Genomic DNA, 21,194 nt, shown 5'->3' on the forward strand with positions numbered 1-21,194 from the left:
GCCTTGGATCGAAGGTAGTCCCCGAGCGAGCGGGAAGTCGCCGATCGCCGGCCCCGAAGGGCCTACACCGAAGGACGCCGTCGTCGCCGAACCGAACCGCCCCGGCCTTCTTCGTCGAGATCTTCAACGACGCGCGGATCCGCCACCGTACCACCGAATCCGGCAAGGGGAAGTCGCGACCAGCAGTTCCACAGAACCGCCAGCCCGACGAAGGCGGCAGATCGACGTCGGAGCCCCGCGGAGCACCGCCACCGAGGAGAAGAACCACCACTAGCAAAACCACTCCGACCGCGCCGCTTCCGCCCCGACGCCACCGGCTGGATACCCTAACCTCCTCTACACTATGTACACGACGCGAATCGGCGTTCCCCCGTCCTCCCGCCGCCGGAGCGGCCGGCGGAGGGCGAGGCAACCACCGATTCGGCGCCGGCGAGGTGAGAAAGCTACGGTCTAATTAACTGTATCTTGTTCCAGATCATGCTAGGCGCATCATGCCATGGCCCTGACATGGGTCATCCATCCATGCTATGAAGAACTCAGAGTTTGATCGTCGTTGTTTTTATTAACTAGTACTGCAACAGTGATCCATCTTTACTAGCACTTGAGGATTAGCCTGCCAGATGGAGCTCTCCATGCCATTAGTTCATAATATTTGAAGTCACTTATCGTTATTGTTGCAGCAGACTAAAGCACTAACACTTGAGGGCATCTCCAGCGGCGCGACGCAAACGGTCGCTCAGCGACCGTTTTCGTCCGCCGTGATCGGAAATGCGTCTGGCACCACGTCCAGCGGGGCGACGCAAAGTGACCGGGCCGTCCGCGGAGACGCAAACCTGGCCCAAATATGCGCCTCGGATGCGTCTCTGGCGGACGCGGAAAGTGTCCGCTCGCGTCTGGCGGACGTTTCGTCGGGCCTGCCTGTACGTCGATGCGTCTTCTCAAACGCGCCAGCGACTGGCGCCGCTGCGTCGCTTCGGCAGTCTGCGCCATGTTAATGGCGATGCCTCGGCTGCCGAGCGGCCGCCCACCTCCGCCAACCACGTTAATGGCGACGCCACGCGTCCCGCGGCCACCGCGTGCCGCCGGCCTATATAAAGGGGGCGCGTGTTCTTCTTCCTTATGCACTCCTCCAAAGAAACCCTAGCTGCCACAAAGCTCGACCGTAGCGCCGCCTAGTTGTTCCTGCGACGCAGCCAGGCCCGCGAGGAAGTCCATGGCCGGTCCTGGTGGCCGGCGTGGCGGTCGAGGCCGCGGCCCTGGGTGCCCCCGTGGCCGGGGCAGGGGCCGCCGTGGTGGAGCAGCTACGACCCCACGCTCGGCGTCGCCTGCGCCCTCCTCATCCTCGCAGGAGGAGCGCTGCTTCGAGTTCCTCCTCTGCATCGACGATGACCCACTCGCCATCAAGCGGCTCCCGGACAAGTTCGCCGAGTTCGTCGACAACGTCGAGCCGGCGCAGTTGCAGCTACGGGAGGCCAGCTGCAACTTCTTCCGCTGGACCGTGGAGGTCTTGTTCGATGGGCAGGGCAAGATGTACCTGCACACGGGGTGGGACAAGTTCGCCCGTGACCTCGCGCTCGAGCCCGGCTGCCAGCTCACCTTCCTCTACGAGGGGGACTGCGAGATGATCGTCAAGGTGTTCGACGATACAGCCTGCCGCAGGCACTACCACACCGGCGAATCCGGCTCGGACACCGATAGTTAGAACGTCGAATGTTCTTTCTTTGCAGTGAATCTGGCTATAGGCCAGACGAAGCCAGTAGTGGAGGTCTCTGTCTGTTCTTCCTCGGTAGAACCAACAAGGGCACCATCTCCTCCCGCTGGAATTTCCAGTTTGGGTGATTGGGTGTGCCCTCGAATGTTCTTCCTTGGTAGCGAACATACGGAAATCAACACAACTGGTTTCTTTATTTTAAATTTTTATATTTGTGTCGACCATGGTTCAAACTATGCGTTAGTTTGTGTAAACCATGTTCCAAACTATGTGTTAGTTTGTGTAAAATCATGTTTCAATATGTAATATTTGGAACTATGTTTAAATGGAGAAGAGGAAAAAAAAGAAAAAAAATACGTCGCCCCGCTAGAGCAGCCCCTAGACGCAAACGGACGCGCGGACAAAAACGGTCATTTTAGCGTCCGCAGCGCGACGCAAACGGACGCTCGCGGACATTAAAATGCGTCGCGCCGCTGGAGATGCCGTGACCATTCTGTCATGTAGAAGAACTCTGGAGGTGCATGAGTAATGATCAAGTTTCTATGGAGAAATGTGGAGCCTTTTTGGGGGTGTGATGTCAAGTATGGAACTTTTAACTTCGTTTCAGAGGAACGGTACTAGCTTTCTGGTCAGTTTGTTCCTTTTAGAAGAACAGTAGCTTCCTAGTCAATTAAGCCACTAAGACTATGTGAACATATGCTTATATTATGACTGCTACTTTGTTATGACGCGTGACTAAATGTTTGCAGTGTTCTGTGACCGAACTTGGTTAATTTGTGTTTTCACAACTGCATGCTCGTCACAATTATGAATATGTAGAGCCGAGTCAGCCGACACAGTTTGTGCATCAGATCATCCATACATAGTGACAGAAGTCTAGTGCTCTGAATGCTTTATCCAGAATTTCTGAAAGCCATTAGCTTTATCTCTGCTTTATAGTACCTGCAACTCCTTGATTCATTCAGATCCAACACATAGGCAAGGCTTCGAAGTTCAAACATCTATAGAATTCATGGTATACTCAGTCAAGAACATTAAATACAAAGCCTTCTTCCATGTGAAAAGTTGCTTGTAGGAAATTAAAAACCCAATGGCATCCCAAACTGATAAGACTGCCAGTGCCGATGTCTTCCGAAAGTGCTTTTCCATTCTAGCATGTTCTTACTGGTGCTCATGTGATGTGAGAATTTTTTTGCAATTGCAGTAGAGAAATTGTGTGGGGCTCACTAGATATTACTAAGATAGTACTTCCTCTATCCCAAAATGTAAGGCGTCTAAGGACTGGTCAAAAATCAAACTTTACTAACTTTGACCAAATATTTAGAAAAATATATTTACATCTACAATATCGAATGGACATATTAAGAAAATATATTTTATGGTGAATCTATCTCATGTTGATTCAGTACTGCAAATGTTTATATTTTTGTGTATAAACTTGGTCAAACTTAAAAAAACGTTGACTTTTGATTAATCCTTAGACGCCTTACATTTTGGGACGGAGGGAGTACTAAACAGTACCCCGCGCCTTACTTTTTTGTGTGTGAAAATTGCAATAAAAAAGCACACCTTCGTTACCGGAATGGAGGGAGTATTACAATAGGTGCAACGTTGTCTTGCTAAAAAAACAAGAATAAGAACTTGCCATAATTGGAGCACAGCCCTCGTGGCAAAATCCACCATCACAACAATAATGGACCAGCGAAGAGAACGGTTTTCTATGGACGCGATTTCCTCCTGGTTTTGCCGCTTGCAAGTTGCAACCTATATCTAGGACTCAAAATTCTTTTGTTGTGTCTAGAATTCTAGATCAACCTGAGCAAACAAGTGACCATGCAACGATGACTTTCATCTCACATGAGCGAACCTTAAGAATAGCAGAACTTCTACCGGCTTCCCTAGGTGCAAATATCGCTACATCTTTTGTAGTAACTTGTTCACCATCGGCATATTCTGTTGCAATAGAAATTCTCAGCTCCCCCTCAATTTCAACACAAGCAACACGCCGTGAAAGAGTAATCATACCATCCGCGGTAACCGGCAGCTTGTCATCTTCAAGAGAGAGCAATGAAACTTGCATATCATCTAGACTAATGGTACTTGCGCTAAATATACCTCGACAACCATGTGGCCATGACCCATGAATAACCTGTACACTGATTGTAGCCTCCACGGATTTAGCAAGGTAGCCAACTGTCCACTGTAGCTTGGAAAGCTTGCTGGTGGAAACAAAGCTAAACCCACGTGAATGATTCGTCTTGGATATCCTGTACTTCCTAGCTAAGTAGCTTAAATCTTTATCTTCGGATTCATTAGTGGAGCTCTTCACTTTCAGCACAACCTCGAATCGTACAGAGTCATTTGCATCGGACAACACGGGTGCTCGAGTAGGACCTGCTAGTGTTAAGTATGGATCCTGCACGTGCCAATCAATTAAAAACAATACTCCGTATTAATAGGATAAAGGTAAAGATGGAAAATATTTAGTTTTAGTTTAATTAGATAAATATGAAATGCAGCCAACCTATGTAAATGGGTAGACAAGAGAGTATGTGTCTAACTCAAGTACCAAGTATAAGTAAATTGCAACCGCATAAATTAAATTTTATATGTTAGTGGCATGAGTATATATAAAAACAAACACACGATGCTGTAAACTTTGTAAGGAAGTAAAGTGTTCTTTCGATTCCACAATCTAAAACCGAAGGAAGAAATGAGCACCCTACTAAGCAAACTTGTGTGATGATGAGGTGCATTACACAAGGAATGGTAAATAAAGACATTAGTTTGATTGATGGTTTAGTCAAGGACAGTAGAATACATATTCGTGAACTAAAGGTGTGTGCACATTTAGTCCAACATACTTAAGCATGTATAGCTCCAAAACAACTTCAAGCAACATTCACCAAAACAAAAACACAGCCCTTCGCATCTAGAACAATGACTAAGTAGAAACAATGCATACCAACCTTAGATGTGATAGTTTGGCAGTCATCCCTTGAGCGAGCAAAGATGATATTGCGTTTGCGGTCTACGTAGTCTCGTATGGCAATCAAACCATACACATCTAGCGGCCACCTCAACTCCTCTGCTATCGCCGCTACTTTGAAGGAAAAAAATTGCAAAGTTCCGGTCGGGCCTTTGGTCCAACGCTTGGCTCCGGCGACATCGTCCGTGTAAGGCATGGCCGGAACAACCGCTGTATTATTATTTATTATCGCATATCGTGATGACTCAACATCCATGGAGAACAAGAGACAAACAGAGAGTTGGGAATCGAGGGTACTTACTGGTGTCCTCGTATGAACCACAGTAGAGAGCATGCACGGATTTCCATTTTCTGCGATAGTCGCAAGCCTGTCTGGCCTCCCGGTCGTCGTCCCACCAGTCCTCGTTCTCGACATGTCTCTCCTCCGTCGTCCTCCTTAGGTGCATCTGCATCTGCTCGCCGTGCAGCTGTCCGAGGTACGTCACCACCTCGGGGTCCTTCGTTTTCGCCCACCTCATCACCACCTTCATCTCATCCATTAGCCGATCCTCCCTGCGCGCCTCCCCCGCCGCCGCGCGGAGCGCCTTCCGGTTCTGCGTCCTACTGATCCACCTCGTCAGCCGACTCTTCCTCATGGCTTCCAATCTGAGCGCCGCCGCCGCCTCCTTCCTCCGTGTGTCTTCTACGTCTCCACTAATTCTCGCCTCCTTGCCGTCCATGGGGATCGAGTACGTCCTCCTCATCGCCTGCAGCGCGTCCAGCCACCATGCCCATGATTTGTACGACTCGCCGTCGACCTCCATCGGTGAATCATACGTGCCAGGCTCGACCCCCTCGCTTTTCGTTTTTTTTTTCTGAGGCCGGCTACCGCGAGGAGTAATACGGTGCAGTTGCGATGTATCCGGATCAGATTATTGAGTTCCAAATTTGTTGCGGTCCGTTAGGATTCTGCTGCACAACTAAAGCTGCCGCCGTTCTGTGGTGAAGGCTCCTACCGCCGTGCTTCTCCAAAGTAGGCTTCCGCCCTCTGCGAGGAAGGCCGCCATCGCCGCACGTAGAACACCGCCGACCACCTGCTAAGCCGACCTCTTTGTTCTCCACCCGACACATCCCCGCACCCCACCACCGCCGTCGTGCTTCTCCAAAGCAGGTTCTCGCGGTACTCCGCGGGGCAGGCCACCGCCGACCTGCTTCTCAGCCAGAGCGGGCTAACAGACCACTGCCTCCGGCGACCGTCGCCGGCTGCCCTCATGTTCCTGCCCTTCACCTGATCCCGTGGCTGCAGCAAGGACTCAAGCACGCGCTCGGACCATGCCAGGGGCTAGCAGCCCCTGCTCGCACAGACACAACTCCGGCGAGATCCACCTTCCGAGCCACCACGTTCCTCTGCCCGCGCCGCCTAAGCAACATCGAGGATGGGGAAGTTGACCTGGAGGTGGTGGGCAGCCTTCATAGCGCCCCAGACCGACCCAGGCCAGGGTGCAGCAGCACCTACTTGCGCCGCCACAAATCCTGCAAGAGATGGGTATGGGGAAGCAGAGAGCCGGACCCTCTGCCTCACTGGTCACCGCCGTACTCTAGCAAGGACGAGACTGAATGATAGATTTTGATTATTCTTTTTAGATATTTAGGTTTTTAATGAAAAAAGTCCATTTTTCGTCCTTCAACTTTCACACAAGTTCACTTTTGATCCCAAATGTTTCATTTGGTCCCAAAAAGACCCTAAACTTTACCAACTTGTTCAAACGTCTGGTTCTGCTGTTTTTTTTTTAAGATACGAAACATAACCAAGCAGTAAGAAAACCATGGTGAAAATACCCAACCTTTCGCCAAACTAAATCGTACCGAGCCAGTTTCAGCCAAAATAAATCCCCAATCATCTGGCTTGAGTAGGTCGCTGCAATTTATCTATCTGCTCGATATCGGCATCCGTCACTCGTCTGACATCCCGATTGTCCACTGCGATGTCAGCCACTAGATCAAGCTGGATGTAATGACACCCACAACAATCTTCCAACTACTTTTGCGGTTGAACATGGAGATGTGGTTCCTATCGGTCAACCTCTCCCTCCCTTTCTGCCCTCTCCCTCTGTTTCTGCCCTCACATACACCAGTGGGTGCGTCCAGCCGGGCGATATGCAGAGGTTGATGAGTTGCGGCGCTACTAGGGCCGCTCTTGCCCTTTACGTGAGAATCGCTGGAGTGGCAGAAAGACGAGGCTGCCATGGCTGGTTATTTACCATCCTCTTTTTCTTGCTCGTCGTGAGTGGGATTCAAGGTTCTGGTCTAGGACTACTTCTTATTGAGGTATGTTCGGATCTGATTTTTTTTTTTTTTGAACATTGGTTATCATCTACAGAAAAAAATCATAAGAACAAGACATGTGAACGGGTTGGCAAAGTTTAGGGTCCATTTTGTACCAAATAAAACATTTAGGACGAAAAGTGAACTCTGCACAAAGTTGAAGGATGAAAAATGGACTTTTTTCGTTTTTAATTGCCCTGACATGTGGGACCTAGTCCATCAGAAGAAATTTCTGCCTTACAAGTGGGCTGGTTTGTTAGAAATTGTGTCAATTCACGTTCAAAGAACGATTAGTATTTTTTTGTGAAAACTTCGACAAAAGTGGTAGTTTTTTCTTTCAAAAATACGATGATACTAAAATTGATATTTAGCAGAAAATATGATGGTTTATGCTAACAACTGGCACTAAGCCCGATTCTATCTCATATGCGAACACTGGTCTGAGTCCGTTTGCCTCAGCCTAGCCGTCGTGCAGCCAAAGTGCCAAACCAACCCCATCCCCGGCTCCCCGCGCGCCCGCAGTCCAGATCCGGGGAAAATGAGCCCGTCCCACAGCCGCCAGTCGCCGCCGGCGCTCTCCGACGATGACATCGTCAGCGTCTTCCTCCGCATCCCGCCGGACGACCCCGCGCGCCTCGTCCGCGCGTCCCTCGTCTGCATGTCCTGGCGCCGCATCCTCACCGGCCCCGATTTCTGCCGCCTCCACGCGGCCCATGCTCGGATTCGTCCTCAACTTCTGGTCCTGTAACAGCGGCGAGCTCTCCCGCTTTATTCCAACCACAGCCTTCCGCCTCTCATCAAGTATCGACTCCTACCCGACTAACTGGAAGGCCGTCGACTCCCGCCATGGCCGCATCCTCGTAGAGCCAACGGTCGGTGAAAACGCGACAAGCAAATAACGAAGAACGATAAAGGTAAACGCAGCGGAGACACAAGATTTAACGTGGAAAACCCCTTCCAACACAGAAGGGGAAAAAACTAAGGGCGTCAGCCAGCAAAATTTCACTATATCGGAGAGTATTTACAAACGCCGTGGGTTATCTTATAATCTGGTAAACCCTAGCCGACCGCTTACAAGATGTATATATAGGCGGTGCCAACGACGTGTGGGCTAACTTCAGACTCCGCTACGCTTCGGCCCAAGACTACCGGCGACGGGCCTCGCTCCGCTCGTCAGAAGTTAGCCTCCCTTTAGTATATGAATTTGGATCACAATACAACAAACTCCACCTTGAGACAAATTCCATCTTGTAGCATGAACTTCAACAATCTCCTGAACAACAAAGAAAAACACTTGCTGGCGCCAACAACCACTTGGGCTAAATAATTATACCAACCAAGCTCGAGCAAAGCTCAAACTTGGAAACATGAACTAGCTTTGTCATCATATCAGCAGGATTATCATGAGTACTTATCTTGCATACCTTCAGTTTACTTTGAGTAACAATGTCGCGGACATCATGGTACTTGATATCAATGTGCTTTGTCCTCTCATGGAACATTTGATCTTTAGTGAGGTATATTGCACTTTGACTATCAGAAAACCAAACAGACTCTTTGCAAGCTTCATTAATTGATATATATTCTGCTTCCGTCGTAGATTGGGCAACAACAGCTTGTAACGTTGCCTTCCAACTCACAACACTTCCACCAACAGTGAACACATAACCTGTGAGGGATCTTCTCTTATCCAAATCGGCCTCAAAATCTGAATCCACATAGCCTACGAGTCTCTCACCGGTCTTGCCAAACTTCAAGCAAGCTTTGGATGTGCCACGAAGGTACCTGAAAATCCACTGAACAACTTTCCAATGTTCTTTACCAGGAATAGCCATGTATCGATTGACCAAACTCATAGGATATGACAAATCAGGGCGAGAACAGACCATGGCATACATCAAGGAACCAACAACACAGAATATGGAACTCATGACATGTACTCAATATCTCCATCAGTACTAGGACATTGAAATGCTGACAATTTAAAATGAGGAGCAATTGATGTACTAACAGACTTTGCATCATGCATATTAAAACAATGAAGAACTTTCTGAATGTAATTTTACTGACTAAAAAATAACACACTAGATTTTCTGTCTCTTGTAATTTTCATACCTAGTATTTTCTTAGCAGCACCAAGATCCTTCTTCTCAAATTCACTACTTAATTGTGCTTTCAAAGTAGTGATCTCTTTCTTGCTCTTTGCAGCAATCAACATATCATCAACATATAACAACAAATATATTGGCGATCAATTAACATACTTGATATAAACACAATTATCATACTGAAATCTCTTAAAATTATGTGCAAGCATATAAATAACTTTTTGTACCACTGTCTTGGAGACTGTTTCAGACCATAAAGGGACCTCTTCAACTTGCAAACAAGATCCTCCTTACCAGGCACAACAAAACCTTCAGGTTGGTCCATGTATATCTCCTCCTCAAGCTCACCATGCAGAAAAGCAGTCTTTACATCTAGCTGCTCAAGCTCAAGATCATGCATAGCCACAATACCAAAGAATGCACGAATGGAACTATGCTTCACAACCGGAGAGAATACATCATTATAATCAACTAGCTAATACTCCGCACGTTGTTGCGGGACATCAAAGTGATTTTTTTTGACAAAGGATGATTCGTGTTAAAACTTTCAACGCAATGGTTATAAACCAGTGATCACAACTAATGGATCCATGAGCTCATTTCTTAAATTTTGCTCTCTAATCAAATTTTATGTGTTCTTTTCAATGTTGAGAAAAGCATTTATCGGTGTCAACTCGGTCGGCTGACGATTAATGAGATTATCGGTCGATAAATGAGTTAATCGGCTAATCGGTGACCCACCGAGTAGCGATGAATCAACCGATTAATCGTTGAATCGACAGATTATATTGAACAACAGTTCTTTGGAGCACATGGACTTAGAATAACCTACCATCACAAGTCACCATCCATTACTTAGCAAGGTATACTTTCTTAAGTAGAACATAATTAATGGGCATGAGACAATATGCAATATCTAACATAAGAGATTTTGTTACCAATCTCACATCCCATAAGCGGGAGACCAGCAATCTATCAAACAGTTCTCCGTTACGGGCATTATGTCGAGCAGTTGGCTCAGTACCAGATGTTTGGAGAGCATCAACCTAGAAGATGAGGGCAGGATCTTGTGTTAGTGTGCCTCGTATGCAAGGGAAAATCCACCACGTAACCCGCTTCACAGCATCCCATCTCAACCAGATCCCAGGAGTGCCACTAACGCAGGTTTGGCACAACTCCAAGCGCTAGTTCCTGCACTGCAAAGACGACCAGAGCTCTCACATGCCAACAAAGAGAAAGAGGGAGGATGAATAGGAGGCATCTTGATGGTAAGTCGTGGCACTGGAAGCACACAGGCAATGATGATTCTCGCACGGGAGGCTATAGGTATATATGCACCTGTTGAGGCGACGGAAGGGGAGAAGACGTCTTAGATTGAGAAGGTCTAAAGGTGGAATGGACTCACGTTAATGGGAGTCTTGTTAATGAGTGTTTAACAGCTGATCAATATTGCTCCAAAAAAATGAGTGCCTTCGGTTACCAACTGAGAAGGAGTTGGAACGAAAACTGCAACCGTGTGAGGAGTAGCTAGGAAGGAGAGGCGTCTAACGAAGGCCATCTTATTGGAACAGACTGACATGGAACGAATGTGACATGGCATACAACTCATCAGAAACTGAAAAAATGATGTGGCATGCTTGCACAATATTGCTCCAAAAAAATGAGTGCCTTCGGTTACCAACTGAGAAGGAGTTGGAACGAAAACTGCAACCGTGTGAGGAGTAGCTAGGAAGGAGAGGCGTCTAACGAAGGCCATCTTATTGGAACAGACTGACATGGAACGAATGTGACATGGCATACAACTCATCAGAAACTGAAAAAATGATGTGGCATGCTTGCATGTTGAGAGAATTACTCTTAGTGGGTTGCTCCAATTTAGATATTATAGATACCTGGAATTTGGCTGAAACCTTTTGCTACTAACCTTGCCTTAAATCTCGGAGGCTCATTAGGAAACAAACCTTCATTTCTTTTAAATATCCACTTACAGCGGACAACCTTCTTTTGTTTAGGCAAGGGCACAACATCTCATGTGCCATTCTTGTCAAGCGATTGCATCTCCTCTTTCATAGCAGAAATTCACTTCACGCGGTCAACGGATGCAACGGCCTCAGTATATGTAGCAGGTTCAGTATCATGCTCCACCTGTTCAGCACAACTCAAAGCATGGTGAACAAGATTACATTCTTCAATTAAACAAGGACGTGGACCTTTGTTACGCCTCGGTCTATCAGCAGCAATGGAACTATTTGTTTGCTGCAAAACAGGTGGTGAGTGCTTGAACAACGGTGTTATCATTTTCTTTCTCCTCCACGTGCTCCACCTCGCACGCTAATCCTCTCGTTGTTCATCATCGGAATTTTCGAAAAATCAACAAGCATCAGTAACATCTCGTAGATGAACTCTTATAAAACATGACAGACCTCATTAAAGACTACATTCCCGCTATGCAAAACTTTCTTAGTTTCGGGATTCCATAACTTGTATGCCTTAACTCCTGAACCATAACCAAGAAACACACACTTAACAGCCCTAGGCTCTAGCTTTCCATTATCAACATGAGCATAAGCAGTGCAACCGAAAACTCTCAACTGTGAATAATCAGCAGATGAACCAGACCATACCTCAATAACTGTTTTCTTATCAAGCGGAATGCAAGGTGACCTGTTTATCAAATAACAAGCGGTGGAGGCTGCTTCCGCCCAAAAACGTCTATACATACCAGCATTGGACAACATGCAGCGAGCCTTGGAGATGATGGTTGTGTTCATCCTCTCCGCCACACCATTCTGCTGAGGAGTATATGGGATGGTGTGGTGTCTGACATTGCCTTCGTCGCTGCAATAATCATTGAAAACAGTAGAACAAAACTCCATGCCATTGTCAGTACGAAGTAATTTAACTTTCTTTTCTGTTTGCTTCTCTACCATAACTTTCCACTTTCTAAAAGCATCAAACACATCAGATTTATGTTTCAAAAAGAAGGGCCACACTTTTCTGGAGTAATCATCTATGATAGTAAGCATGTAATTTGCACCACCAAGAGAAGTCTTGCGGGAAGGTCCCCACACATCAGCATGCACATAATCTAGAATCCCTTTAGTGGTATGAACGGAAGCATTAAATTTAACTCTTTTATGCTTACCAAAAATGCAGTGCTCAAAGAACTCAAAGTTACTCAAATTGCAGCCATCTAGCAGGTCTCTCATGTGCAATTCTGCCATGCCATGTTCACTCATATGTCCAAGACACATATGCCACAGATTAGTTTTATCAGGTTCATCAGGGGTAACAGCAGCAGCAATACCAGATAAAGTGCTACCTCTAAGAACATATAATTTTGCAGAATTCATATCACCAATCATGTGAACGAAAGAACCTTTTGATACCTTCAGAACTCCGTGAGAACCGGCGTGTTTTTACCCACAAACATCAAGGGTACTGAGAGAGATCAGATTTCTAGCCATGGCAGGTATGTGTCTCACATCTGTCAGAGTATGTGTCATGCCATCATGCATGCTGATATGAACGGAGTCAATGCCCATGATCTCACATGGGTTGTTATCTCTCATACGCACAACATCTCCACAATGCACAAACTCATAAGAACTGAACCAGTCTTTGCTACAACAAATATGAAACGGACATGCAGAATCAAGGATCCACTCATCATTACCAGAAACACAACCAGCAAACACAACTAGGCAATCGCCATCAGAATTATCACTGGAAACAACAACAGCCTTAACATCTCCCTCAGATTTGTTTTTCGGTTGGTAAGTACCGTTTCTTTTCTCTTTGTTCTGCAACTTCCAGCAATCATCAATATTGTGGCTAGTTTTCTTACAATACTTGCGCAGAACTTACCATCTCGTCCCTTGGACTTTGAGCGACCTCTATCGGTCTTGCTCTTATGTCTGTTGTAGTTGTTGTTTCTGTTCTCGGTCCTGCCTCGGACCTGCAGTGCTTCTGCCTTAGATGATGAACCCCTGCCTGCACCATAGATTTCATCGTTTTCCTCTGCTGGAGGGCCTCGTAAACTTCGGTAAGGGTTAGTTCAGCATGGTTGTATAACAAGGTGTCTCGAAAATTCGCAGAAGAATTAGGCAACGAGACTAACAGTATAAGAGCGAGATCCTCATCATCATATTTTACCTCCATGGACAGCAAATCAGAAACAATCTCTCTAAAGATCGATAGGTGATTCATCATTGACGCACCTTCTTGCAGCTTGTGCGAGAACAACTTCATCTTCAAGTGCATCTTACTGGTTAGATCTTTGGACATGCAGATCGATTTCAGTTTCAACCATAGCGCCGCCGCGGATTTCTCAGCCAGCACTTCCTGCAAGATATTGTTGGATAGATGAAGCTGAATTAATGAAAAAGCCTTACAGTCTTTCCTCTTTTCATCGTCGGTCCAGGTCTTGGCATCTTTCTTGCCATATCCATCAAGAGCTTCATCCAGATCAGAAGATTGGGTAAGGATCGCCCTCATCTTCACTTGCCACAGAGAAAATCTCGTGGTATAATCCAGCTGCGGTAGATCGAATTTCAAGGAAGACATGTCGCAAAACTCTAGATTGAAACACGGGCTCTGATACCACTTATTATAAACGCGACAAGAAAATAACAAAGAACGATAAAGGTAAATGCAGCGGAGACACAAGATTTAATGTGGAAAACCCCTTCCAACGCAGAAGGGGAAAAAACCACGGGCGCCAGCTAGCAAAACTTCAATATATCGGGGAGTGTTTACAAACGCCGTGGGTTATCTTATAATCTGATAAACCCTAGCCGGCGGCTTACAAGATGTATATATAGGCGGTGCCAACGATCCGTACCGTACCGTGGGGGGCTGCTGCCCCCCCGCACCCCCCTTCGCAGGCATCCCTGCAGGGCACGACGTATGACGGGCCGAAGCGTAGCGGAGTCTGAAGTTAGCCTCCTTTTAATAAATGAATTTGGATCACAATACAACATGATACATCGTCTGGGACCCCATTACCGACGGCCGGTGGGGAGTTCCATTCCCAAGAATGGGTCGCCAATCGTGGAGTGGCGGTGCCAAGTAGCACTGCGACCACCTGGGCTGCCATGGACCGCCCTTCCTCGTAGCCATGGCGGGTTCCTGCGACGGGACCACGCCCGCCTGCATATACTCATCGGAGTCTGGTGTGTGGAGCGGTATCATCACCCTGAAGCAGGAGAATTACATAGACTGGTCCGGGCGCAGCATCCTTGTGGGAAACACCCTCTACTTTCCCTTTCGAGACAGTTTCACAGTTCTCCAGTACAAGCTGGGCGAGCAGAAACTATCTGTCATCGATGTGCCATCGCAGCTCGGGAAGGAGCGCCTTGTGTTAGTATCAGTGGAAGACGGCGTGTGTGTGTTTGCCGGCTTGCGAGAGACTAGGCTCTCCCTCTGGTCAGCCTAGGTAGCTGATCCCGATGGAGCTTTGGCTTGGGTGGAACGCAGGGTCATCAAGCTCGAGAACCTGCTCCCCCCAAAGGCCATCGAATCCACATCTCACTGGCTTTTGGGATGCTATGGGCCTGAACTCAGGGTGTCTGGATTCGCAGAAGGCATCGTCTTCTTGAGTACAATGGCTATTGCTCCGGTGTCCCCCCCCTCTAAACTTTGTTCTATTTAGACGGCTAGGATCTGCTGATACCCCTTCGTGGGTTGACTTAACATGTGTGTTTGGTCCATGGGCAAACATGTACGGGATGGGATGGGATAAAATATGTTTAATTAAAGATTAATAGAAAAATATAAATATGCCATTAACACACCGGTTAATATGTAATTAACGGGTCCTTTTCCCATTGTGGTGGAGGCCGGACCTAGCAGGCCGCCGCCTACCCGTGCCTAGCAAGGTCACTACCCGCACATACTTAGCGAGGCCGTTTCTTCGACTGGGTGTGGCGCAGACGTAGCAAGCTCGTTGCTCGCCACGCCATGGAGGCCGCCGCCGCCGAGCTAGGGAGCCACGTTGAAAATCAAGCCCGCCGCTTACCGCGCCCTGGAGGCCGCCGATGTCGAGCTGGGGAGCCACGCGAAAAAGCAAGCCCACCGCTCGCCGTGACATGGTGGCCGCCGCTGAGCTTGGGAGCCACACATACGACGGTGGCAGGTGTCGGAGTCGCGTCGACGACCATGGATTCTCAGGCGGCTAGTGAGATTAGTCATGAAATTCATGGATCATATGGTCCAGCCTTTCTCAGAAATATTCGGCTTTTGGGATGGGATCATCCATATTTTCTGGTCACGAACCAAACACACGTTTACCACCTGAACGTCGTTCGCCAAGGGGGGATACCGGAGCACAACCCGAGTACAATGGCTGGGTTTTTTACGGTTGAGCTCAATTCGGGCCGAACCAAGAAGGTTAGCGAGTTGAAAATGGCTGCTCATGTCACTCCTTGGACAAGCTTCTACACTCAAGGTACTAGCCTTTGTATCTAAACATTTTAACTAACCTGTGAATTCAGTACATGCATTCTGTCTAACTTTTCTGATAAGGACGCAAAATCATTAACATCTTTATATGTGCTATCCTTACAATGATTTTAGGAAGTTAGTATACCACAACTTGTTTGTAATCGATTCTTGTTCCAGATCATGCTAGGCGTGACATGGGTCATATCCATCCGTCAGCATGAAGAACCGGAACCGCTGCCATTTTGCATGGTGAGATTTTGCTATTAACTAGTATCCTACAACAGTGATACATCTATACTAGTACCTTAATTGGCCCGCCGGAGGGAGCTCCATTGCATTAGCTTGACATATTTGAGGATACTGTATTGTCATTGTTGCAGTGGACTAACACCAGACCAATTTTCCCTGTAGAGGAAGTCTGGAGCTGCATGAGTACTGACCAAGTTTCTGTGGAGAAATGTGAGCCTTAATCTGAAGTACGGAGATTTTGATTTGGCTTCAGAGGAACCGTAGCTTTCTAGTACTTCCTCCGATCCATATTACTTGATGCTAAAATGGATATATCTACAACTAGAATGTGTCTAGATACATCTATATTAGCATCGAGTAGTATGAATCGGAGGGAGTAAATTAGGGAAAAGTGTGAGAGTGCAGGTGCGCTCTGCGCACCCTCACACTTTTTCACTTTCTCTTTTTTATATCTCTCAAAATATTACATATTTTGATTTGATTTTTTTGCAAGTCACTAAAAAATAACAAATGGAATGGGACAAAAATAGTTCGGAAATTTTTTGTGCACTTTCAAATTTCAAATAATTTAAAATTCCAAAAAATATCTTGAAATATATTTTGATTCTATTTTCGTGCCCTCGGGTCCTTAGTTGTGCTCAGTTTTCCCCAGCTCCTTAGTTTTTCCTCAGTTTTCCCCAAGACCTTGTCTGAAACCCGCAGAAGGAGCTCGGACGGAAGGGATCCGTTAAGTTGGCCGTTCCGTGCTGACGAGTGGGGTCGTGTCGTTTGTGGGGTCGCGTCGTGTGGGGCTGGTAGGAAAGAACCGCGTGGGACAGGACGAGACCATGTTTGTGTGGCTGTAGCGTGTGGGGCCGTAGCGTGTGGAGCCGTAGCGTGTGGAGCCGTGTGGGTCCGGGACGTGGGCACGAGTGGTTTCTGTCTCTTTCGCCCAGATTAGCAGTTTTCAATGTACCTTTTTCCTCTCTCTCTCGCTCGATCTCATTCATATTTGATAGCCCAAATTGGTAGCAAATCTAGAGCAGCTTCTCCTTCTGTTTTTTAACGACATTTATTTCTTTATGCCTTCGTTTTTACCCAATCAGGTAGGAAATCTAGGGCACAAATCCAGAAAAATATAGGATAAGCTGCATACGAGCAGCCAACATAGCATAGATATATTCACGACAGATCCAACGATGAGTACCGATAGAACCCTACAACATAAGCTACATTTTACATGAATTTAAGCTGCTCTACGGATAGAGCGATCACATACGAGAGAGTGCGAGTAGGCATGTTCAACGCCTCCGGGTTGCGCCTGTGACTCGCTTGGAGGTTGCGGAGGTGAATCCCAAGTGCTTTGTGTTTGGCCATGAACGCATGCACGTTCACCGTCGTTCCAACTCTAGCGCCGCATCTGCCAATGGATTCAGCATGGTTCACCAGGCAGTTGAAGTCGGTGGCGCGGAGCTTCTCGTTGCGAAGGGGCACTTGTAAATGCCTCGAGCAAAGGGGCCATCGTAATGGCCGGACCGCAGCCTCCTCGAGGACATGACGAGTCTTGGTGTGGAATGACTCGTCATCGTCTGTCGATGTCGCTTACTCGCACCTGTCACGTAGCACCAAAGATCGTGCAAAAACACGGAGTCAATTGCAACGATGATGGAACGAGAGTGAACAAAGATCATGCATGATAATATGGGCTCGAAAAAAGAGGTAGCCTCGGTTACATTGGACACACTTATATCCAGGATTTGAGTCAGCAAACCAAAGATCATGCACAACAAATTTGTACACACCAATTGTTTACTGACCAAACCCTGAATCAATTTGTGCCCAAATATTCATCATCATCGGCACAAATCTTAAACAAAAGCAAATCACAAGCACTAATAACGCAAGATCTAACACAAAAGGATTGAACTAGGAACAGACACACCATAATAACGCTAGATCTAACACAAATGGATTGAACTAGGAACAGACGAACCCTAATAACGCTAGATCTAACACAAAAGGATTGAAATGGGATAAGAACAAGGGAGCAAAGAGTTACCTCCGGCTCGTCGTCGACGATGCTGGTATCGTAGGGGTTCTCCGGCGCGTCGTACGGCACTGGTTCGTACGGGTCCCAAGCGACGGGGGCCTGGTGATGACCCACAAGTATAGGGGGTGTATCGTAGTATCTTCGATAAGTAAGAATGTCGATCCCAACGAGGAGTAGAAGGTGTTGACAAGCAGTTTCGATGAAGGATTCACTGTAAATGCTCACAGACAAGTATTCAGGGGTTTTGATGTAACGGATGAATAAAGTACGAGTAAGTAAAGTGCGAGAGTAATAATTGCAGTAAGTGGCCCAATCCTTTTTAGCACAAAGGACAAGCCGGTTTGTTTACTTATAATGACCAAACGTTCTCGAGGACACACGGGATTTTAGTCTAGTGCTTTCGCTACATACGGCTAATTAATCTTCATTGTTTTGATAAGTGTTGTGTGGGTGAACCTATGCTAATGTACCGCCCTTCCTAGGACTAATACATACTTGTGATTATACCCCTTGCAAGCATCCGCAACTACAAGAAAGTAATTAAGATAAATCTAACCACGAGCCTTAAACTCCGAGATCCTGCGATCCCTCCCGCATCGATATACCAACGGGGCTCGGGTTTCGTCACTCCGGCAACCCCGCAATTGGCAAACGAGTACAAGATGCATTCCCCTAGGCCCATAAAGGTGAAGTGTCGTGTAGTCGACGTTCACACGACACCACTAGAAGAATAACACCACAACTTAAATATCATAACATTGAATATTACTCAACCATACTTCACTACTAACATTTAGACTTCACCCATGTCCTCAAGAACTAAACGAACTACTCACGAGACATCATATGGAACATGATCAGAGGTGATATGATAATGAATAACAATCTGAACATAAACCTTGGTTCAACGGTTTCACTCAATAGCATCAATAACAAGTAGAAATCAACACCGGGAGAGTTTCCCCTATCAAACAATCAAGATCAAACCCAAATTGCTACAGCGGTGACGAGGTGCAGCGGTGGAGACGGCGATGATGATGATGAAGATGATGGTGATGGTGATGGAGATGATGTCCAGCTCGATGGCGGTGACGATGGCGTCGATTTCCCCCTCCGGGAGGGAATTTCCCCCGGCGGATTCCTGCCCGCCGGAGAGCTCTTTTCTCTCTGGTGTTCTCCGCCCCGCGAGGCGGCCGTGGCTCTTCGCGACGTACCCCTTCGGCTTAGGTTTCGGGACGAAGGAGTACGCGAAGAAAAGGAGGCGAGAGGGGCTGTGGGCCCCCCTCCTCACAGGGCGGCGCGGCCAGGGCAGGGCCCGCGCCGGCCTGTGAGGGGGGCCCATGGCGGCCCTCCTCAGCTCCCCCTTCTGGCTCCCTTCGTCATCTGGAAAAATAGGAGTTTTCGTGTAATTCCGTCAATTGTTGATCTTCCGAAATATTGCGTTCCGACGATGCTTTTTCCGGCGGAATCCCGGCTCCGGTGCGCGATCCCCCAATAATCATGAAACATGCAAAATAGATGAAATAACATAAGTATCATCTCCAAATATGAAATATATCAATGAATAAAAGCAAATTATGATATAAAATAGTGATGCAAATTGGACGTATCAACTCCCCCCAAGCTTAGACTTCGCTTGTCCCCAAGCGAAACTGAACTCGGTAAACAGGACCACATGTTTATGGAGTGAAGAGTCGATAAATAAAATACGGACAAGAAGCATCATATTCATTCACACAAGACATTCTAGTAAACAACTTCCTCATATAATTCAACTTGAAACAAGTATAAGGTAATCACAAATAAAGGTGCATAAGAAATCATAGTTGGTGATGGCAAACTTTGTTCTTGGTCAGAGAACAGTTAACAGATTATACTTATCTATTGAGCCGCGCTCTCATATTAAAACTTATGTGGCTCATCTTGCATACTCAATCATAATTATCATTGATAACTTTCAAAGCTTTATTCATTCAGATAAAACTTGTACTAAACAAGGAAGAATAAAAGACATGATGAAGCAAATCACAATATAATGGTTTGATCACAACAACTCAAATGCTTGCTTGAGATGGATGGAAATAGGTGTACTGACTCAACATAAAGTAAAAGACAGGCCCTTCGCGAGAGGAAGCAGGGATTAAATCATGTGCTAGAGCTTTTTCAGTTTTGAAATCATATAAAGAGAATAAAAGTAAAGTTTTGAGAGGTGTTTGTTGTTGTCAACGAATGGTAGCGGGTACTCTAACCCCCTTGCCAAACAGACCTCCAAAGAGCGGCTCCCATGAAGGACGTTATCTCTACCAGCGAAGGTAGATCATCCCTCTTCTCTTTTGTTTACACATGTACTTTAGTTTATTTAAGGATGACACTCCCCCCAACCTTTGCTTACACAAGCCATGGCTAACCGAATCCTCGGGTGCCTTCCAACAATCTCATACCATGGAGGAGTGTCTATTGCAAAATTAAGTTGCTTATCGATGAATCGAGCAAAACATGTGAAGAGAGTTATTAATGAAAGTTGATTAATTGGGGCTGGGAACCCCGTTGCCAACTCTTATTGCAAAATTATAGGATAAGTGGATGAAGCCACTAGTCCATTAGTGGAGGCTGCCTAACAAGACTGAAAGATAAAACACCACATACTTCCTCATGAGCTATAAAACATTGACACAAATAAGAAGTAATAAATTTTGAATTGTTTAAAGGTAGCACATGAAGTATTTACTTGGAATGGCAGGAAATACCATGCGGTAGGTAGATATGGTGGACACAAATGGCATAGGTTTGGGTTCGGAGTTTGGATGCACGAGAAGCATTCCCTCTCAGTACAAGTCTTTGGCTAGCAAGGTTAATTAGCAAGCATAAGAGTTGAGGGAAACAAACGAATATACATGTGATAGACATAATCATGCATCTTTCTTGCAAGCACAAACAATTTTAACTTCAGAATAATAAGCTATGAGCTAACAAGAAAGGAAGACAATGAAACAACTATATGTATTTCTCTTTTCTACTTAAACCTCAAAGTGTTGTTGCTATTGACCAATGCTAAGTTTGCCAAAACCAAATAGATTTACTCAATGCTCCCAAAGTGATACCAATACTAAAATCAAGATCAATCATATAATAGAAATTGCAAACTAAAATAAGGTGTGCAATATGTAAATGATAAGACTTCTCATTAATATTTCATATCGATAACTCACCCCAAGGGATACATAGACAACCAACTAAAGGAGAGATACTTCCTAACTGCAACCCATCTTATATGATAACTTCCCTACTCATGATATGACACTACTTGATAGTAAAAAGTAAAAGGTAGTGATGATGTGATACCGCGGCACTCCCCCAAGC

The 21,194-nt window shown here is 46.3% G+C and overlaps 1 long non-coding RNA gene across 1 annotated transcript; it reads left to right on the forward strand.

Annotated features, from left to right (window-relative positions):
• Positions 1–15,456: 15,456 nt before the first annotated feature.
• On the forward strand, positions 15,457–16,092 carry LOC124688389. The gene is made up of 3 exons (XR_006998506.1): positions 15,457–15,560; positions 15,734–15,805; positions 15,968–16,092. It is a non-coding gene; the product is annotated as an uncharacterized LOC124688389 (long non-coding RNA).
• Positions 16,093–21,194: the final 5,102 nt, after the last annotated feature.

Source organism: Lolium rigidum, chromosome 2 (assembly GCF_022539505.1).
Source record: "Lolium rigidum isolate FL_2022 chromosome 2, APGP_CSIRO_Lrig_0.1, whole genome shotgun sequence".
Taxonomy (NCBI): Eukaryota; Viridiplantae; Streptophyta; class Magnoliopsida; order Poales; family Poaceae; genus Lolium; species Lolium rigidum.